Source organism: Macrobrachium rosenbergii, chromosome 36, assembly GCF_040412425.1.
Source record: "Macrobrachium rosenbergii isolate ZJJX-2024 chromosome 36, ASM4041242v1, whole genome shotgun sequence".
Lineage (NCBI taxonomy): Eukaryota > Metazoa > Arthropoda > Malacostraca > Decapoda > Palaemonidae > Macrobrachium > Macrobrachium rosenbergii.
The window spans coordinates 23,924,375-23,945,873 of record NC_089776.1 but is presented as its reverse complement, the minus strand read 5'-3'; positions in this window follow the sequence as shown (position 1 = coordinate 23,945,873).

Here is a 21,499-nt window from a genome sequence, read left to right as displayed (position 1 = left end):
ATCCTCAACACAGCCAGGTTGTGTGAAAAATTTGAGAGTGCTCCATATCGAAGACTTACCAGTCGGCTGTGATTATGAAATGATCTCGACAGCTCTGAAATCATTTGGAACTGTTGTAGAAATCAGATGAACTTTATTGATATTGAATCTAAATGGGAAGCTTGGGTTACCTTTAGTAGCCATGATGAGGCTCCAAAGGCTAGTAGTATGATAAGTGCCATACAAATAGGTCAAGCTACAGTAAGAGGGACTTGACAGACAAAGTCCCCAAAGACATGGACGTTTATGTGCCATCTAAATGGGCTCAAGATAAACCAGAGAGAAAGCAGAATGCAGACGTAAGGACTCCTAAACATCCTATGTGGCTGGTAGCTTCAGTCAAGGAGGAAAATTATAACTACTATAAATTTTCGAGGTTTCTTCAAAAAAAGGTGGGGGGAATAAAGCGGTGATATTTCTCGTTTTGGAAAGAACACCGTTCTTATTCATGTCAAATCCACAACCCAAGCATATATGCTGACCTTGCTGGACATTAAAAAGCGATATTTACCACTGACATCAGTGGTAAAAAATCGACATCATGAGATGCTAGATCCCAAACTGTCGGGAGTTCGAATCACCTTGGTGCGAATCGCTTGTCATTTATAATCGCTTTTGGTGTACTGTATGTTATCCCAGAGGTAGAATGAATTTGATATAAAACGACGTTTGCGGTCTAATATCTATATGATATAATATATATATATATATATATATATATATATATATATATATATATATATATATATATATATATATATATATATATATATATATATATATATTATATATATATATATATATATATATATATATATATATGTATATATATATATATATATATATATATATATATATATATATATATATATACATATATTTATATATATATATATATATATATATATATATATATATATATATGTATGTATGTATGTATGTATGTATGTATGTATGTATGTATGTATGTATGTATGTATGTATGTATATACATATATATATATATAAAAAACACATATATATATATGTGTGTGTGTGTGAATTGTTGATGGGATACTATGAAAATTTGGACGTGTATTAGACAAGGGAATCTTGGAAGATACAGAAAACAATGGAGACTATGTATGAAGTCACTTGTACCTCACCTGAGGGCGGTGTGCTTGACACAGAAATGAGTACTTGTGGGAATCTGTAAATAAACAGGTGACAGTTATAATTCGGGTGCTTCTTAAGAACTTTCTCGGTCTCTGTGGAAAAACAGCAGTGAATAGCAAAGTGTATGATAAAGAAGTAATATTGTACGAAGAAATAAGAATAAAAATGAAGTACCAGTAAAAGAGAATAGTGGAAAATAAAATAAATAAAAATGACTATTTACCGAACGATAGCAGACAACAACAAAAAGAGAAAGCTAAATAGAACCGAAAATTTATGCCACAAAATTATTAGTGCTGAATTTGCGCTGACATTCAACCATATTTGCATAAGAGAACAAGTGTCCCAAAGTGTGTGCGTGTATATGTGTAAATATATATATATATATATATATATATATATATATATATATATATATATATATATATATATATTATATATATATATATATATATATATATATATATATATATATATATGTATGTATGTATGTATCACTATATACATATATATATATATATATATATATATATATATATATTTATATATATATATATATGAATATTATATATATATATATATATATATATATATATATATATATATATATATATATATATATATATATATTTATTTAGTTGTATTCTTCTCAATCACGAAGATAAAATATTACGATGCACTCCACAATGAAGATGAAGGAGAAACCAGAGGAAAAGGAAAAGGAAATATATATATATATATATATATATATATATATATATATATATATATATATATATATATATATATATATATATATATATAAGGAGAGAGAGAGAGAATGAGAGAGAGAGAGAGATGGTTCAATTGCCTCCTGGACACCTGTGTCAAATGCGTCCCGGTCACTGGCGTCCCTGGTGATTTGCGTACGGCATTTTTGCGTCCTGGTCATTTGCGTCCCTGGCCATTTGCGTACGGCATTTTGCGTTCTGGTCATTTTCGTCCCAGTGCATGTATTAGAAGTAATTTTTTGTTTTTATATCCTTGAATCCTAAACATTTTCCTACCAGTAAAGTGAGCACAAGAACCAACGAGACTCTAGGGAGAGATTTTGTCAAACCATGATGAATTTTCTGTAATGTTTATGCCCTCTGTCTGAGCAAGGGGGGTGGGGGCGACTATCCATCTTTAAGAAAAGTATGTGACCTCGGTTACAGTCGACGGAAACGAAGATCAAGAATTCAGATTGAAAATATGCACTTCATCCGTGACACATCCATCTTGGTATAACAATTACTGTGGAATGCAAAAGAAGTAAAATAATGAATAATAGAGAATAAAGTGAAAATAAGCCACAGAACAGAAGAAGCGGCTGGAGGAATAGACTAAATGAAGTTCTAATGCTCTCTTCTTTGATTTAAAAATAAAAAAAAAATAATTGAACCTTATACAAAACGTTAGATTTTAGATGTGAAGACGAGAAATATGCAATGAAACGACCTGAATTGGATGTATAGGAGAGAACGAGAGAGAGATAAACCAGAGAATTGGCTCCAGTAACTCATAAAATTTAGCAATACGCGAAAAATTGCCAAAAACTTCTTTCTCGTTATACCAGAGAGCGAGAGAAAAATAGGAGAGAATTTCAAAGCGGCAGATGCGTGAACCTTAATAAATGCATGCAGAGCATCGCACTGAAAAATTTCACTCAAATAGCTGAAATATTATTCCAAAAATGTCGGCTCGCTTTTAAACTTCAGTCCCAAATAGTTCTCGTTCTGAAATTCTGAAGTGGTTGATTTGAATTATTAAAAAAGAAACATTACGGTCCTTAAAAAGGCTTAATTATGCACTTTAAAGACAAACTTTATTTAATCATCATTTCCCTCTAGGTCTCTTGTTGCCTTGTGTAGGTTGTTTTATATCAAGTATATAATAATTTTCAGAACCGGTAAAAATTATAAGGACTCTTATAATTGCAGTGTATGGTTTCTACGGTTAATGATATTGATTACCTTATATGGTTTTTTTAAATGAAATAATGATTTTACTGCACCACTAAAAGATTTAGGAGCTCTTGTAACTGCAGTGTGTTTTCATCTGTTAATGATATTATGCTAGAGGTCACGTAGCAGAGTATAGTTATTGCACTGAATCTTGGTGAAATCATTTGGACCTTAGAAGTAACTTATAAATATGGTCGTCGTGATGCTGATTTTGCACCTGCTCTTTTTGTTTCGACCAATATAAGGACAGAAGAAGGAAGTAAAGCAAATGGAGTGTCTTCACTACCAACAGAAAATAGGAAGAAATGTCATAAAGAAGTAATAGGTTTACAATGCACGAAACAGACTACTTTTATTAAGAAGAATTGTTGGATAAATTTACTGAAAATTTTTTTACCAGAAAATCATTAGTGCACACACACACACGCACACCCATTTCTATAAAGGACATTTTTAATCACTTTTCACTTGACATATCCACAGACCAAGAAGGTATGATAGGTGTTGTGTTAAGGGGCATTTACACGGTCAGAGGTTTGTCCAACCCGGTTTGCCCAGGTTGACTTGTCAACAGGTCTGAAGAGGTGTCTCATGGTCAAACCAAATATACAGTACATCCAACGTCAGTGTGGGCCGTGCAGTTGAGAAGCAAAGATTCCTGTGGATGAAGACGCAGTTATTTCTGTTGGTCTAGTGGTGGCACTAAGGAAAAAGAAAATAAGATCTGAGTGGAGAAAAGATAGGTTGTTAAAAAGAGACCAAATTTCTCCTGCAAACTTGCTTCTTGTTTTGAGATTACAGTCACAGGACTGGCATCATTATATGAGAATGGACGATACAACATATTTAGATCTGCTGAGGCTCATCATTCCTTTCATCAAGTACAACGTCACAAACATGAGAATGACTATTTTCTTCATAACCTTGTCCCGTGAGCAGCTAGGTTCAAGTTCCTTTAGTATATCCTGAAGAGCAGATAACCTCTTGTTTCTAGACATCTTGTTGGCATACTCTTAAGATTTAACCTAACATAAAACTGTATGTTCTTTGTATTTGAGGATAAATTCCAACAAAACGTTTCTTTTCATTCCTCATTACTTTATTCTCCTCATTATTCATACTTAAGACGGGAAATATAAATAGTCTTTCTAAGTCAAGATCCAAATAGCTAATGGGGTTTGATGGTCACTTTGATCACTTTGATGTTTGCCGATCGTTCACGCGAGCAAAGTGTTTGTGGATAACTTAAGCCCCGCCCACAAAAGTCAGGCCGAGCTGGACTTCATTCAAACCGTTTGTCAATTGCGTTGGCCAACCAAATACCCTCTTCACACAGTCAAATTTCACTTTGTCACATGTTGGCAAACCAGGTTAAAGAAACCGTTTTACCGTGTAAATGCTCCTTCATGCTTGTACTTCCTATGAGCTGTGGATTCAAGTTCAACAGCTTATGGGCTGAAACTTATCCTTTCATTTGATTACCTTAACATTAATAGTCATATACTTCACGTGAAAAAGTGACTTTACTCTAATATTACTGTAATATACTAAGGACATTATATATATATATATATATATATATATATATATATATATATATATATATATATATATATATATATATATATTTATATATATATATATATATATATATAGATATATACACACACACACACACACACACATATATACATATATATATATATATATATATATATATATATATATATATATATATATATATATATATACATATACATAATATTCAGGTTTGTGTATTCGTTTGTATTTATACCAACGTATACATAAATATTAGAACCGAGACATTTACATGTATGTGTCGAAAAATTATTGATTAATTCTACATTTATGTATACACAGCCTAACGTTAAATTTTGAATATATTCAAACAAAGGTTCCTGCTTTTGTCTAGGAATCAACGAACATAATCTGCTTCACTGTCTTTGACGTGTCGTAGTTCGGGCAAAGTCAAACGACGTTATCTCTTGAGACATATCGCTTAGGTGTCAGCATACAAGCTTGAATATTATCTCTCTGTAGCTTGAAGCAAACAAGGTTCAGAACGTCACTTCGACCTTTACTTTATATGAGAAGGATGGGAATTCGGGATACAATCTTGTCTAAATAAACGATGATTTAGATTACTGCATTTCTTTATTTTTGTTTTTTATATAAGAATTACTGTTGAAAAGAAATATTTCAAGAAATCTGTAACATTACTTCGTACGAACATTTCAGATATTTACTGATTAATATTTCGTTGGGAAGAATGGAACAGGATGCGACAAGAAATTAGGTTGTCAAATGAATGATAGAAAATATGGCTGCCTCTTGGGAAATGCGTTTTTTTATAAATTTATTTTCGGAAATATCATGGTTTCCATAGTGCTTCTATATGCCCCTGTATTTCCTGGCTACAACTCTATTTTCACAGTGCTTTATTTAACTGCACTGTTATTTCGTTCCTTTAGTCATTGTTTTGTATATTTTCATTATAATTTAGCTGTTGGCTTCTTGAAAAGTCAGTAAGAAATAATAACTGTCTCATGAGAAGAAATCCAAGACTTCACAATAGAAATATCCTGTTTTGTTCCTGGTGGGTTCTTTTAAGCCAAGTTTCAAAAAACATTAAAAGCAACAGCTGGTGCCACCACAAAACTGAAGTAATCCAAAACAAAATGTTGAAATGAGATTTTCGTTTTGTAGAAAATTTTGACTAAGATTTCTTAGAGCGACTCTTACAAGTATAATGTAAGGCTTCAAAAAAATTGATACTAATGCAGTTGCAAAAGTTTTAGAATGAAAGGACTTCAGTATTGAGATTGTATGGCGCATGAGTGGTTGAAGAAGAAAATTATAGCATATTAGGCTAATTGGGGTTTTAACTTGCATGAGACATTTATGTGTATATTCATAAAGTGGTTTGGGGTGGATTTGCACAAGTTTTTAATCTCCGATTCAGTACTATAAGAACGAGGAGAGCGAAGCTGTACTTGTCGTGCCAGTATTACAGAAACAGAACAATCAAATTAAATCAGACACACTGTGAACTATTGTGACAAAAAGGAATTTGCCAAGCAAATATACAAATGAGAAAACATTTACAACTGCAAATGTTTGGAGGCAATATGACCTGGGGATGGGATAAAATTTATTCTGTTCCAAAAGCAAATATGGTTTAGTCATACATCTCTGAAATAAATCTTTGTTGAACTTACATGTAAAAATCATTAATAAAATCAGATTTAGAATGCATAATAACAATAACGCGACTCAAGCATAGAAACGATAAGTTGATTTTGATTGAAGGTTAATTGGAAGACTAAAATGAATGTGAAATCAAACTAGAATAGCAAGAGATGCTGTTACAGAGAGAGACACGTGTTCAAAGTCATCGTCTGCAAGTGAGTATATAGTCTGCGCAAACCTCGATTAAGGATTAATTTATTTTGGTTTTGAATAATAATTTGCCACCGTGAGATCTTTAGATCCATTTGCTTAATAATGTTTTCTCAGTTTTGCACCGACTTGATGTACCTATACATTCATCATAGAAAAAAACAAATTAGAATTAATTTAAACATCCATTTCAGCTATTTTTACTTTTACTTATTGTTTTTCTCATTGCCTCTCATTCCTTTTCAGATTTTTATTCAGTCATTTTAGTAGTGTTCAACATAAACTAAGTTTCAGTTGAAATCTTCAAAGGGAATTGAGAGCTGAAATCAGGTGGAAAATTATTCATAGATCCATTCCATACCATTTCTATACTTCTTAAATAGTAATGTAAAAATGAATTTTTAAGCACTCTAGTCGACTCCCTCCCAATAGGTGAATGATGACATATGTGGCTACATACTGACGAAAAAGTGCTCGTTGATCAACTTAAAATTAATACGTAATTTTGTGTGAACCATTGATAACCTTTCATTTAATGACTTCCCCTTTAGCATTAGGAAGAAAGCAGAGATAAGTAATTATATTTTGTCGGGAATTAACAAGCACCTATTCATGTTTAAAAATAAAGGCAACTCAATAGCTTAATGAAAGTCTTTATTCGCACCTCTTCTGTTGGATTTGATTAGCGTGTGACCTTTTGTAAAGAAATCTAACGAGCTTTTACAAGTCTGCAATTAGCCTATATTTCTTTAGTTTATTTGGAAATTTTCGAAAAAAGATACAAGTTAAATGGTTTTTCTGTTAAGGTGTTGCTGCAATATTTCTAGAAAGTTTGTAAAAAATATACAAAAGTAAACGTTATTGCTTACTCTAATTCGAAACAATTTCCAAGGAACAAAAATCAAATCAGCACGTCAAAGTTGAAATTAGTACCTGTTAGGTGAACAAAGCGCATAGCAAAGGAAATTCCTTTGAACTTTTTGTTAAATTCGTTTGTCACTAGAATGCAACATATATGATGATAAGGAAGGGTCTAATAATGACCCACTGTTTAACTCTTGTTTTAAAATAGTTTTTTTTTTATAAATACAAAAGAATCCACTTGAGTGCAAGGAGAGGGCAAAATATATTTTCAAATAATTCAGAGATAATGAACCTTAGCTTGGAACGCGCCAAACATGTAGGAGACGAATCTGATTATGTATGTGGCACCAGCACTAGATTGGAAGCAAATTTATATTTAGTGTAGATATCATAACTCGTTTCGAGTAGCCTTAGTGAAGGTGTCAATAAATTTCGAGAAGCAAGTGTTATCATTCTGAGAATAATACAATTAGAATTTTAAAAATAAGTCAAATCTGTAGCAGAAAATGAATGTGCTGAAAACATCACAAAGACATCTTTAGATACTAGTAAAATCGGTTAGATTACGTATAAACAACGCATGATGAGGCCCACGTTTACTGACCCATTTTCTCCTTTGACTTACCTTCTCCCAAGTAATTATTCCCATGCGTGTTCCGCCACACGTGAAGGACGCATAAACACTTTCCATTTAACTGTTCCGTCGCGCATAGGAACTGGAAAACAACGTATCTGGATGTGAATCGTACGCTCAGTTTCAATGAGTTTTAGTTGTCGAAAAATTCTGCATTCCGCAAACTAAAATAGTATGACTTTTGTCCGATGTTACGACTTATTAGAATTTGTTTTTGTGTCCAATGAACAAAGTACTTACATACAAACATATATATATATATATATATATATATATATATATATATATATATATATATATATATATATATATATATATATATATATATATATATATATATATATATATATGTACATATGGTATATATATATACTATATATATACACACATATATATACATATATATAAATAGACATACATACGTTAATGTATACAAGAAATAAAAAAATCCCAACATTATAAGAGAGTGCTACGATGGTAATCTACAGGTAACAAATTCCAAGGTTAGCCTTGACATAGGACCATGGCACCTTCATTCAGGATACTTTTTAGAATCCAGTATCTAATAACCCGACCCCAAAGACGTTGCGTACCGTTACGAAACTCGGACGTAGGTATTTTCATTCTGTGTAGTAGGCCAAAGGAGACAAAGGCTGAATATGGGATGCAGTATCCCCAGACAATCGTCCCAACCCTTGGGTGATAGTGGCAGTGGAAGTTTCACAGACAATAAATACAGTAGTTAATGATATGGATACACATTGCATTTTATATACAAACGTACACACACACCATATATATATATATATATATATATATATATATATATATATATATATGTGTGTGTGTGTGTGTGTGTGTGTGTGTATATATATATATATATATATATATATATATATATATATATATATATATATATATATATATATATATATATATATATATATATATATATATATAGGTATGTATGTATATGTACTGTATATACTTACATACATACTTGAATTTTATTGGAAACTGTGCCAGCGTTTATAGTTTCCTGTCAGAAACAAGAACAACAAAATGATCAACAGTACTCTGTAATTAATGTTACCGTCGTACCAATACAAAACAGAGTTTTGCCAATATAGCTGTCACAGGGAATTGAAGGGTATCCAATAAGTGGATTTGCTACCACGCTAACATTGTTCCACAGCCAGAAAATATACGCAGGTTTTTTTTCTGATTGGTTCTGAATATGTATCTAGATATAAGAAGATATAGGAACACGAAAATATTACTTCAGTCATTGTTTGCAAGGTAGCATATGAAGCAATAGTAATTGATCTAAAAAAATGGAGGTTAATTTACGTAATAAACAATTTTGTTGTTTGGAGAGAGAGAGAGAGAGAGAGAGAGAGAGAGAGAGAGAGAGAGAGAGAGATAGACTCAATAGTAAAATTGTAGCAAGTTGATAATTATAATTTTTCATTATGGATATATTTCATAATACATTAAAAAATCAAAGAAACATTATTCACAAAAAATCTAGTATAATAGTTAACATCGGCCACAATGTATGGGTACAAGAAACCGGCAATGAAGCAGATAAAACGTTCAGATTGCCCTTATTTTTGAAAATCACATAAGAGCACTCTTATCATTTCAGTAAGTAAAAAAATGATTTTATTTTTTTTAGTATTCCAATGTCTACCATTTAAAATGCGATTGCAGACTTAAAAGAATATTGATGGAAAAATTATCTTACTGGTAGTTTGACATCAGACAACAGGAAATTGTTGTGCCAAATTAATTTCTTTATCGACAGAATTCTAGAGGTCAAAGTAAAGTATACCACAAATACCCAAAAGATAAAGATAGAAAAAAAATGGAAACATTTGAGACAATGCGGATCAACATGACGTTGGAGTATTTGATTGTCCCTGTGAAAATGGAGTGTAACCTGTTAACCATGCAGAGAGAATAAAGCAGTCAAAGGATCACATATCACAACGATCTATTAAAAACGTTAATTGGGAAGCATTTGAAGGGAAAAGCCTCCGACATTTGCAAATGTATTTCGTCATAAAATTCAACGGAAAGCAATCAAGGCGCGCTGGATCAACATTGTTATGAGTGATTTGGCAAAATGTCGCTCAACCCAATCTATAAAGTAATCACTTTTTGTTTACGTCAAAAATGTTCGACAGCCGGAGGAAAACGTACACAGAAAAAACACAATTCAAAATTTGCAATGAAAGAACCAGAAAATTTTTCCAGATGCTATACTTGCAGGGTTCTTGAAACACAAAAGGAGTTTCTCTTCTGTTTTGCTCCTTATCGACTTTTATCAGATGTCTCGCAAATTGTCAAGCTTTATCCCTGGTGCAATGCTTCTTCCCTCAGTGAGGTCCTTCTGTGTGTATGTTTTTATTTGAAATCTCTCTCTCTCTCTCTCTCTCTCTCTCTCTCTCTCTCTCTCTCTCTCTCTCTCTCTCTCTCTCTCTCTCTCTCTATCCTCATCGATGTGAGTTTGTACTGTATATGTAATCTGTTAGACAGAAAAAGCGATACCCAACAAAAAGAAAAATGCCATCGCGTGTAGAAAACCGCATTTTTTATGTATACAGAGAACGAGCTTGAATTTACGTGTATGTTTTCATTTAAATTCAAATTCTTTGTTACCTTTCCTTTTAAAAGTCAGTATAAACAAAAGAGAAGAGAAACGTCTATTATGTTTTGAAAAGCTTACAGTGAGTCAACAAAGTCTTCGGAATGTTTACTATCCTGGAAGCAATTTCGAATGTTCATCTTTTCCAGGGTTTCCTTCAGTATGATATACTTTACGAGCTGCATCATCCGATGCGTCGATATACATACTTACTTATTCACACATAGATAGATAGATAGATAGTAGAAGTTTAGTCACCAGAACATTATACAGTTATTAAAATTACAAGTTCTTAAATATGGTCGTACAAACGGACATAAAAATTAAGCATGCAAACCTTGAGAATCGTAAAAACATCTAAAACCAGAACACTTCAAAACCTACTTATTTTCTCATGCAAAACATAAAACTTAGATATATTCTATAAAAAAATTATATCTAAAATTCCGAACAACACCATTTAGCAATTCTTAGTGCTTTTCTGATATTTATGAAAACAGAATTAAATATATTATTTTACACTGTTCTGACGCAAAACGGTATCTGAAAATATGTGACCAATCTTGCAAATAGTTATTTCGTGTAACTGCCTTCTTGGGCAGTGTTGCACCACATGTGCCTTCGTGTGGCACCGCAGGTACACAAACGCCCTCCTACTCTACCCAGCATCTTGCACCGCCAAGGAACGAGACGAAAGTCTAAAGCTGGTGAATGAGATCCTCCCGTGTTAGGGAGTGCCGTGCTTCACCAAGTAAATGTCATGAACTGAGAGATCTGTGTTGATGTCACGGTATGTTATTCCTTAGATGATTCTGAATTCAAAATATTAAGCTGCAGTGTCTCCATAGAGGCTTGCACATCATCTACTCTTGCATTGGTTAGTCCATGAGGATATGTTCTAGTGTTATACCTTTCATTCAGTATGGTGTTTATTACTAACATTTGAGGGTCATCATCTATCAGAGACGGATCATATGAAAACTGTCAAGGGTGAGAACACCATTGTACGAAATAGTAAGCATACATGTTTAATGCAGCCAATTATGTTGTAACTCTTAACAGTGTAAATCATACATATAAATGTAAATCATTCATATAAATGTAACTTTAAACAATGTAAATCATACATATACAGTAAATGTACTAACACTCCACTTACATGTGTAATTAACTAGGTGAAAAAATTGATGACCAATGATGACATACTACACCATCATTGAACTGCAACTTATATATTAAACCGAAAACATATTAAAATCATCAAAACCCTTACTAAGCAGTAATTAATGAAAATGAATAATAGCTCAGGTACATAAACCAAAGAAAAAGAATTTACCACATGAGCGGACGATGAAAGGTTACAAGATCCCGAATGGGCCGAAAGAATATTTTGAAGGAAACGAAGTCTGGAAGTTAACAAAAGAAAGGAACAGTGACAATGAACCCAAGAGAGGAAGTTGGCTCAAAAGCAACTGTTAAATAAACTAGGCACCAATCTCGAGCATAATATTTCCGGCGAATTTTACCCAACTTCCCGACTTCCTCATGTGAGGAGAACATAACAAAGAGACGGAATGAATATTTTTAAATATTACTAAATGGAGACAATGGGAGAGCCTTAGGGGGAAGATGGATGTCAAAATTTTCTAATTGTTAATAAGATAAAGAGAGGAGTAAAAGAAGCTATGAGAAAGATGATTTATATCGATAATTCAAGCGTACTGGAGACGAACTTGTATCAGATAAGCTATGCAGATGATACACAATCGAACAATGGACTTTTAATAAGTATGTTTTATCTCAATGTAATTAAATAAAAAGACACTTGGTTATGCGAGTGCGAATAAAAGGCATTTTAATCATTTCTTCATTTCTTGTATGTAACTAGCATGAGTAGAATAATATTCGAAATATCCTGAAATGTGGTAGCTTTTGAGGCTGTGGGGTGTAGGTGAATGGAAGAGCCACTGCAACATTGGCTGGAAGGCGGGAAATTTCTCTTAATGCATTGCAGTGGTATTGTGGTTTTCTTTTAGAATACCTTGCATGATTATGTATTTTTCACTGGGGCATACAAATCATTAAAATACCTCAGTGCGTGGTCAGTTTCAAGAATATTTTACCAAATAGCTTATCGAGCAAAAGCTTACATCTCCGAGTTCTCCTCATCCTTTGTGTGTTGACATATATACAACATAAAAGGTTAGCCCAGACTTATCTTTTTTTTAAAGGCATTGGAAAGATACTTAGATAGAATGAATAGATAAAGGTTACAATAATAAGATAACTTTGATTGATATGAAACGAGAGTGTGCTTAAAAGAGAGCCATAAAAATCACTAAAGGTTATTTTTCCAGTTTTCATACGTGGATAAAACTTTGGTATCACAATGAAGGTTTTTTTATATTCGTTCAGTTAAATTGTAAATATAATAAACTTTGAATGATAATGAAATTTTGTGATCAGAACAGACGTCTATGTCAGCCTGAGCTGTACGAGTAAGCTAACGAATGATAATTGAAAGTCCATCGTTCGTTTTTGTTTGATATGAGTAGACTGTTTGATACAAGCTCATCTTTTTTGTGCTTACATCGGTATATTATTGGTGCAAATGAGCATGTTTATGATTTATATAAAACGGTGTTAGGGTCCTTGTATATACAGTATAAACCATTCAGATATGTTACTGGGAGAAGATTTAACATTTATCGCAGTAAGCCAACGATTTCGGAAACGTTGATTTTCAGCCAATCGTGAGCTACACATGCGCATGTGCCACATCTGCACCCGTGGCTGGACAGATCAGATGAAACCAGCTAAAGTAAAATATAAGCAGTACGGTAGGGATGACAGGGAGTTTCGAGCCGAAGGTAGGGCTACACAAGGGATAAGCTCTGGGCCCCTTTTTGTTCATGATCATGCTGGATGCCGCGGCCTAGGATGTAGGGGAGGAGCCCCTTTTTGTTTTGATGGCAGAAACTAGAGTGGAGCTACAGAGAAACCTAGATAGGTAGAGGTATGCGTTAGAGAGTAGAGGGATGCCGAAAAGTCGAACAAGACCCGAAAATATGACCACTGGGATGGATGACGACCAGCTATCTACGATTAAGCCGGAAGAAGCGAACTTCAAGAGAGTGTTTAAGTGTCTGGGCTCGATAATATAGGGTTATATGGATAAAGACGTAAACCATCGAATTCAAGCTGGATGGAATAATTGGAGGGGGTATCAGGCGTCCTCTGCTACAAGAGTACCTGTTAGGCTGAGGAGCAAAGTACCTGCTAGGTTGTGTGGGTTGAAATCGCACAACTGAAGAAAATAGAATAAAAATTAGTTGGACCTGACCGAAATAAGGATGCTCAGCTGGATGACTGGGGTGACGAGAAGTGATAGGATAAAGAAGGAACACATCAACGGTCAGCAAGAGTCACTGAAGTGTCAAAGAAAGCAGAGGAGTCAAGTTTGAGCTGGTTTGGTACTTGATGAATAGGGGAGATGATGAGTGACTGTTGTAGGAGACATCAGGGAAATAAAAATGCTGGGGACACGAAGGAGAGAAAGGCCTAAGAGAAGGTGGAAAGTGTGCATGTAAGAAAACGTGAGAGACAAATTAACAGATTAAAGAAATAAACAAGATTAAAACACCTGGAAAAGGCTCATTAAAAACAGCGATCCCGACTGGGAATTAGACAAGAAGAAGAAGGCTGTATTTTTCTTTCATTATAGGTTTCATGTGACGCATAACTGAGAATATGTGTTGTGACTGCATGAGTGTTTCGTTACTTACTGGGATCGTTCATAATCACATATTTCAAACCTTATAGTTATTGTTAACCATATGGATTTTACATACTTTGATTTCCGTATATATTCTTGTGGACAGATATGATAAGCATTCCGTGAAGACTGATGCATTGTTATAAGCTTCATTATGCCTCTCGCAGGGAGAGCAGTATTCCTTATGCAAATTGGTCTGCTTTTTTGGGGCAGAAATCTTATTTTCTTAAAACTGGATCGCATTTTATCATATATGATTTAGTTTATATTGAAATTGGGAAAAACTCAGGGAACTTCACCAATTGACAGAGGTTATGACAACAAAGTATTAAGTACCGCATTGTATTAAGTTTTAATCTTATTAGATATGCTGCATTACGTATCTGTCTTTGTCTGTAAAGCTTGTCTGACCCGAAGGGTATCTATGAAATTCCACCACTCAAGTCTCTCCTTTGCTCTTCCACAAATCTCCACTCATCTCCACCCTCCTGTCTCAGTTCTCATCCAAAAATGTTTGGGTAGATCAACTGTTTTGGTGCTCACTCTCCCTGCTGACACTATAATCTCCATCTCCCTTCATCATTATATGGTGTCGTTTCCTATTCTATTCTGCCATGAATACTTATATTCTTCTTGAAGCTTTATTCTTCAAACGACATGAAGTTCACATTTGACTAATGTATTATCTTACCCTCATATGCAATTTTAGTCTATCTGATTTCCAAATGCTGTTCACCCTAACCAATTGTTAATGACACTTTTCAGTCTTACTAAATTCGTGCTAAAAAGAGTCTGTATTGGATAGCATTGTTCCCAAATATTTGAAAAATCCAACCCCTCTTTAATCTGTTATTATTTCATCCCTTTATGCATAGTCTGTCTTAGATTTATTTTGAATCTCTTCTTTCTTAATGTATGCCGCACTCGCGTATGCAAGCTTTATTAGTCTGTGGTGCTTTTTTGATCAAAACAGCAACTTTAAGTACCGTAACTATCAAGTCTCTATCATTATTCCAGCCTAAACTTTCGTTTCCATTTCCAACCACTTTTTCATCATAAAATTCATGAAGGGCAAAAAAAAAAAAAAAAAAATGTGCCCCCGTTTTACTGCAAACTCATTGGACAAGACTTTATTGATATTGAATTTTTGTCTTCTTCGTTCATGGATACTTTCAGTTAGTTTAACATATTTACCAGGCATACCATAGCAACGTCAGTCCTTTTATAATATTGGTCTGTGGACGCTTTCAAATGCCTTCTCTTAATCAACAAAACCATTAAAAGGGGATTTTTAAATTCCATACAACTCTGTATAACATGACTTAACACAAATATTTGATCTTCCTTTTCTAAAATGAGGTTTTATACCTCCAAGCATTTAATCAACTTTTATTTTCCAGTCTATTCAGGATGAACATACTGAATGTTTTTATCACAACCGACAGAAGTGTAATGCTTCTACAGTTACCATATTCAGCCATATCCTCCTTTGGTGTTTTGGTTGTGGTTCGCAGTTCTCAGTGTAGTTTACTATACGAGATGTCATTTTATGTTCGGTTAAGATTATGTCCGCAGTGACTCGCTGTAGCCCGGTGCTCTCCATATCATATGTTGCTTTATGATTAATTCCGCTTCATAAAAATGTAAAATCATACATAAATTCACCCAGGTCTTCTTTAGATTTTGGTATATCAATCAAATTATCTCCCTCATAATTCTTTTTCGTGACGTCGCAAAACTTTCGCCGTAGCTGCCTTGTTTTGTCTGTTGTTCTTTTTTAGTCATTCCCCTCCTTTTGACAGATACACCCAAATTTTTTTTTTACCAGTGGACATTTCTGTAGGCTACACTCACACAAGTATACCATTCCCTTATACAATGCTTGTCAGCAACATACGCCTGTTTTCCCGGATATTCATTCTTATCTTTTATTGATATTGTTTTTAATTTCACTATCTATACTTTAGTACTTTGCAATTTCTATTTTTCGTTCTTCCTCTCCCCCGTGAATTTGTCTGCAGTTGCAGTTTGGCAATGTTTTTCTCTACCATTCAGATGAATTAATTTCAAATGAGAAATACTAATTCTGTTTTATACCTGGGCTGTGATTTTTTCCTCCCATCTAAAAATTATCTTCACTCATAGTTTGTTGGGGCTTTGCAGCGTAAGAGACTAAATATAAAAGTCAGACCGGTAATCCGTTAAAACTATGTAATGGCTTATCGCCCTGAATTTTATCCATGTAGCCCCTAAAACGGCTTATCTTAGATTTTCCTCCATTTTTCATTAGTTATGAGTGAAAAGGTTGAATTTGGCACCCAGTCAAAGGCAGATTGGATTCGTTTTGTTATAAACCAACAGCATGGCAAAACTTCTGTCCTATATTTAGAATACTTGTTTCATAAAGGCCATTAATCTTGAAGCATTTAAACTTCAATGAGTTTCAGTAAAATGGTGTATCACAGGTACTTTTTTTAACTCTAGTTCCAATACATAATTCCGTGTTGCCATATCAAATTTAGTAATATTTTTTATTAGGTTAGCGGCTTTCATAACCGCTTATATCCTAATGCACTCCAGTTATGTTTTTCTTCATTAAAGGCAGTAATGTCTTGTTTCGTTGATTCGTAATAGCTACAGTTATTTAGACCCTCAAGCAAGGTGACCTCTTGCTATTAGATGTGCATAAATAACTTGTTTCTTAACCATTCCATTATTATATCCTCACCTCTGAACTAATATAAATATTTTCTACGCCTAATGTTAGGTTTTCTTTAAAGCACACACACACACACACACACACACACACACACACACACACACATATATATATATATATATATATATATATATATATATATATATATATATATATATATATATATATATATATATATATATATATATATATTGAATATGTTTGTGTATGTACATAGTGTTATTAATCTTTGCGGACTTTCACCAAATTCTTATTTCTTCAAAAAAGTGTTGAAAAATCAGCAGTCTAGTCATTTAATTAATTCTATTGCTCACCCACTTATGGAAAGTACGTCTCATCGCTACCAGTATAATGTGCATGCATGATCTTTAGCCTTCAGTAAGGCTAGAGTGAGAGAGTTGGTGAAAAGTGAAGGTTATTAAGAAATGTTGAGAGAAAAATGATGAGGTTTGGAAACATGCGTGTAAGGAAGAAGAGGAGAGATTTAAATATTTGGTGACGTTAACCAGCAAGGATTTGTCGAGCGAATTCATATGATTTTTTTTTTTTTTTTTTTTTGCTGCAGGACCTCGGCCTTAATTCAAGGATGGTGAGAGCGAGAGAGGGAGAGAAGGCTATGGCCGTTTATTGACCTGTTTACGGCAGGTAGAATATTGAATTACTCTCTGACCCTTCTCTACGCCTTATTACTTTCCATTCATTCATTCGTCCAGTTATGAATCGTGGATCGTGATTAACTCGAACTAAAAGCCTGAATGGGACATCGAAGGTTGTAGTCATCGTGGATCAATCCGAGGCATAGGAAAAGGTATCGGTGTCATAGAAATTCATTTCTCGCTATAATGTGGTTCGGATTCCACAATAAGCTGTAGGTCCCGTTGCTAAGTAACCAATCGGTTCTTAGCCACGTAAAATAAGTCTAATCCTTCGGGCCAGCCCTAGGAGAGCTATTAATCAGCTCAGTGGTCTGGTAAAACTAAGGTATACTTAACTCAGGTGAGTTTCGGGTGTCCTGCATGTGACCTATAGGTGTTGTAGTTTTGGCAGGATGAAAATTTCTTGGTTTTCCCTCTTTTATGTAGAGAGCTTCATGTAGGAAGAGACTTACAGGGTCGGGTTTGTAATCGATGACTTCAATCTTGTCGACAGGATCTCTGGTTAGGCGTGGTCTCTGATAATTCTGACGGTACCTTCTTGTTTGTCACTTTTTCATAAGTTGTATTTCAACAGAGATCTTTCACATTCACAAGTGATCCCTGATCCCGTTTATCTGCCGAGAACAACCAGATTCGCTGAACAGCAGCACAAATATGCAGCAAATGTACCTCGCTGTCGAACTTCGCAGTTCCAGAGGTCCTTTATTCCTCACACCGTTGGACTGTGGAACAGTCTCCCGACTGAGGATGTCGTGCAATTGGAACTTTAGAATTTCAAGCGAAGATGCAATGCATGACTACCTAATGCTATTCTTCTTTGCATTTTAATACTTTTTTATCTATTTATCTATTTATTAATTAATTTTTTCCCTTTTTTTGTTAAGAAGGATCTCTTCTCTCTGCATTTCACTTTACTTCCTCTTAATGCTTCCTAATGAACACCATATTCTTTGGAAGCTTGAATTTCAAGTCAGTGGCCCCTGTGGGCTTTTTCTATATGAATAGGTTTCATCTACTGAATAATAATAATAATAATAATAATAATAATAATAATAATAATAATAATAATAATTATGGCACCATCTTGAAGGTGGCGGTCATCACTTTGGAAGGTATGGCCGCACACCAGTTCGGTCCTTTGAAGCTCAGCCGGTCAAGGGCGATATTATGTTCAAGTGTGAGATCTGTCGCCTTTACGTGATTAGTAGCACACATTGTCTGCTGGCAGGGCGGACGTTGTTGATGATGATCTCTTTAATAATGCTCCCAAAGTCCAAAGACCCCATAGCTCATCTGAAGGTCTTACCTGACAGCAAGACCATGTTTCCTACATTTTTACTCGCCTCTTGTTGCAACTCTCGAAATCGCAGTCTAATTTCTATGTCGAGTCAGTCCGTAACCTGGATTTGTCACCGGTTGATGCTTTTTCCTCCAACCCCTAACCTTGTATGGATAATGCCTTATCTTACATTTTGTTCATTATACGGCTGACGATGGAGTGTGCTGTCCGGAAGCATTCGTTGTAATAGAATAATCTTAAATTATTGACTTTTGAACTCCTTGTTGAAGAAAGAAGATTTGGTGAAAGCTTGAAAGAACTATCAAGAAAATAATTACCGCGAAAATTCTATTTTATATTATATATATATATGTGTGTATATGTATATATATACATTTATATATAAATATATATGTATATATATATATATATATATATATATATATATATATAATTTCAATATATATATAGAAGGATTGACGTAAATCCCTGAGGCATATAACGTTAGTGGTTAAATAAGCTACAAACTGCCAAATAACATCTTTGTGAAAGTACAATGGTCTTAATATAGAAGACATCCCGATGACTGAAAGTAAGAAACGCTCAGCTAAAAATCAGAAGAGTGAGATAATCTCTGATTTAATTGATCTAAATTCCAATGGAATTTTGCAGCAGGTAACAACTGAACTGATCTACAAATGAAACCCTGTTAATTGTAAAAGTTGAAGTTAACTCTTTTCTTAAAAGGAAAATATTTTTTCCGTCAATTAACAAATTATTCTTATCTCCTCTCTAGTAGGAGTTGGACGAACATTGGGTAACCCAATTCATTTGGAATTCAGAATTCGGACGGATCTCATCTGTATTCATTGGGTTACTGAGTTCTGACACGAATGGGGCCAAATAACTCTGAAGGTGGTGTTTATTAAAAAAAATATCGCTCTCAAACAGCAGTAAACCAGAGGAATTCTTTTTCGCTTTACAAGTGTTGTGTCTTCTTTAATATTCATGATAGATCATATAGTAAATATTCATGCATATCATGGGAAGTCCTAAACAACATTGTAATAATGAAAATTTCTGAGTTTACATTTGTATTCCCACATAACGTCGACTGGAGTTGCTGGATGCGCATCTGTGTCGTGGGTTCGAGACTCGGCGGTGCCCGTCCATTTCCCGAGGCAGCGTGGATTTGATATTAAGCAACATTTGTAGCTTCATGATTGTATATAAATCACGGTGTGATTAAAAAAAGTCATATATATATATGACTTTTTTATCACACCGTGATATATATATACACGTGTGTGTGTGTGTATGTATGTATGTGTGTGTGTGTGTAAATACAGTACCTGAAACTTGCTTTTGGCACAAAAAAGTTCTATTTTTCATGTACGTTATACATCACTCTCGCCAAAAAAAAAAAAAATTGATTTTCAGTCCCTGATTTTCTAAAAATAAAAAAATGCGTACGATATTTCAAATAAACAGGTATTTCGAAATGTAGATAAAGCGTACGGGAACTAGATTCAGTAGTCACATTCGGCTATTCAGCGGTAATGTCTCTGTTCTTCCATGAAGACCAAATAACAATTATCTCTTCACTGTCTTTCAGATTGAACTCTGAGGCATGTAAGCATTCCTACTCCGTATCCATATACTCTTGTGCGTTGCACATGCCTGTCGGACATAGTATGGCCTCCCATCAAATATTGATAACGGTCATAAGGATGTCTGTTGTGCCCAAAGACGTCTTTAGACAATGAACCAGACTTGCTTCTTCATCCATTGAAAATAAAAACGATATAAACTACGGGTAAACAATTCTGCCTGTGGAGATGAGTCTTGGGAACAGGACAAAAGGTGTTTCGGGAACTGACTTTCTTAGGAACGTACGGCATTGGTTGATATATATATATATATATATATATATATATATATATATATATATATATATATATATATATATATATATATATATAAAATATATAAATATATAAATATATATAAATATATATATACAAAACTTAAATAGTTAAAAGCGATAAAGTTACGATAAAATTGACTAGTTGAAGTGAGACGGAAACAAATATTTTTATACCTCGTGAAAATGATATTCACAAAAATACAATATTACTGATTCATCAGTATTTTAGCACCATTCATACTACCATAAATTCTATTCACATAGATATATAATTTAATGCTCTTATTGCTAGCTGTATGCTATTAAACTGGAGGAATTTTTTTTTTTATATGACACAATCGAGAGTTTTCATACTAAGATTTTTGATAGCTGCAACGTATCGCAGAGAAAGAGGAG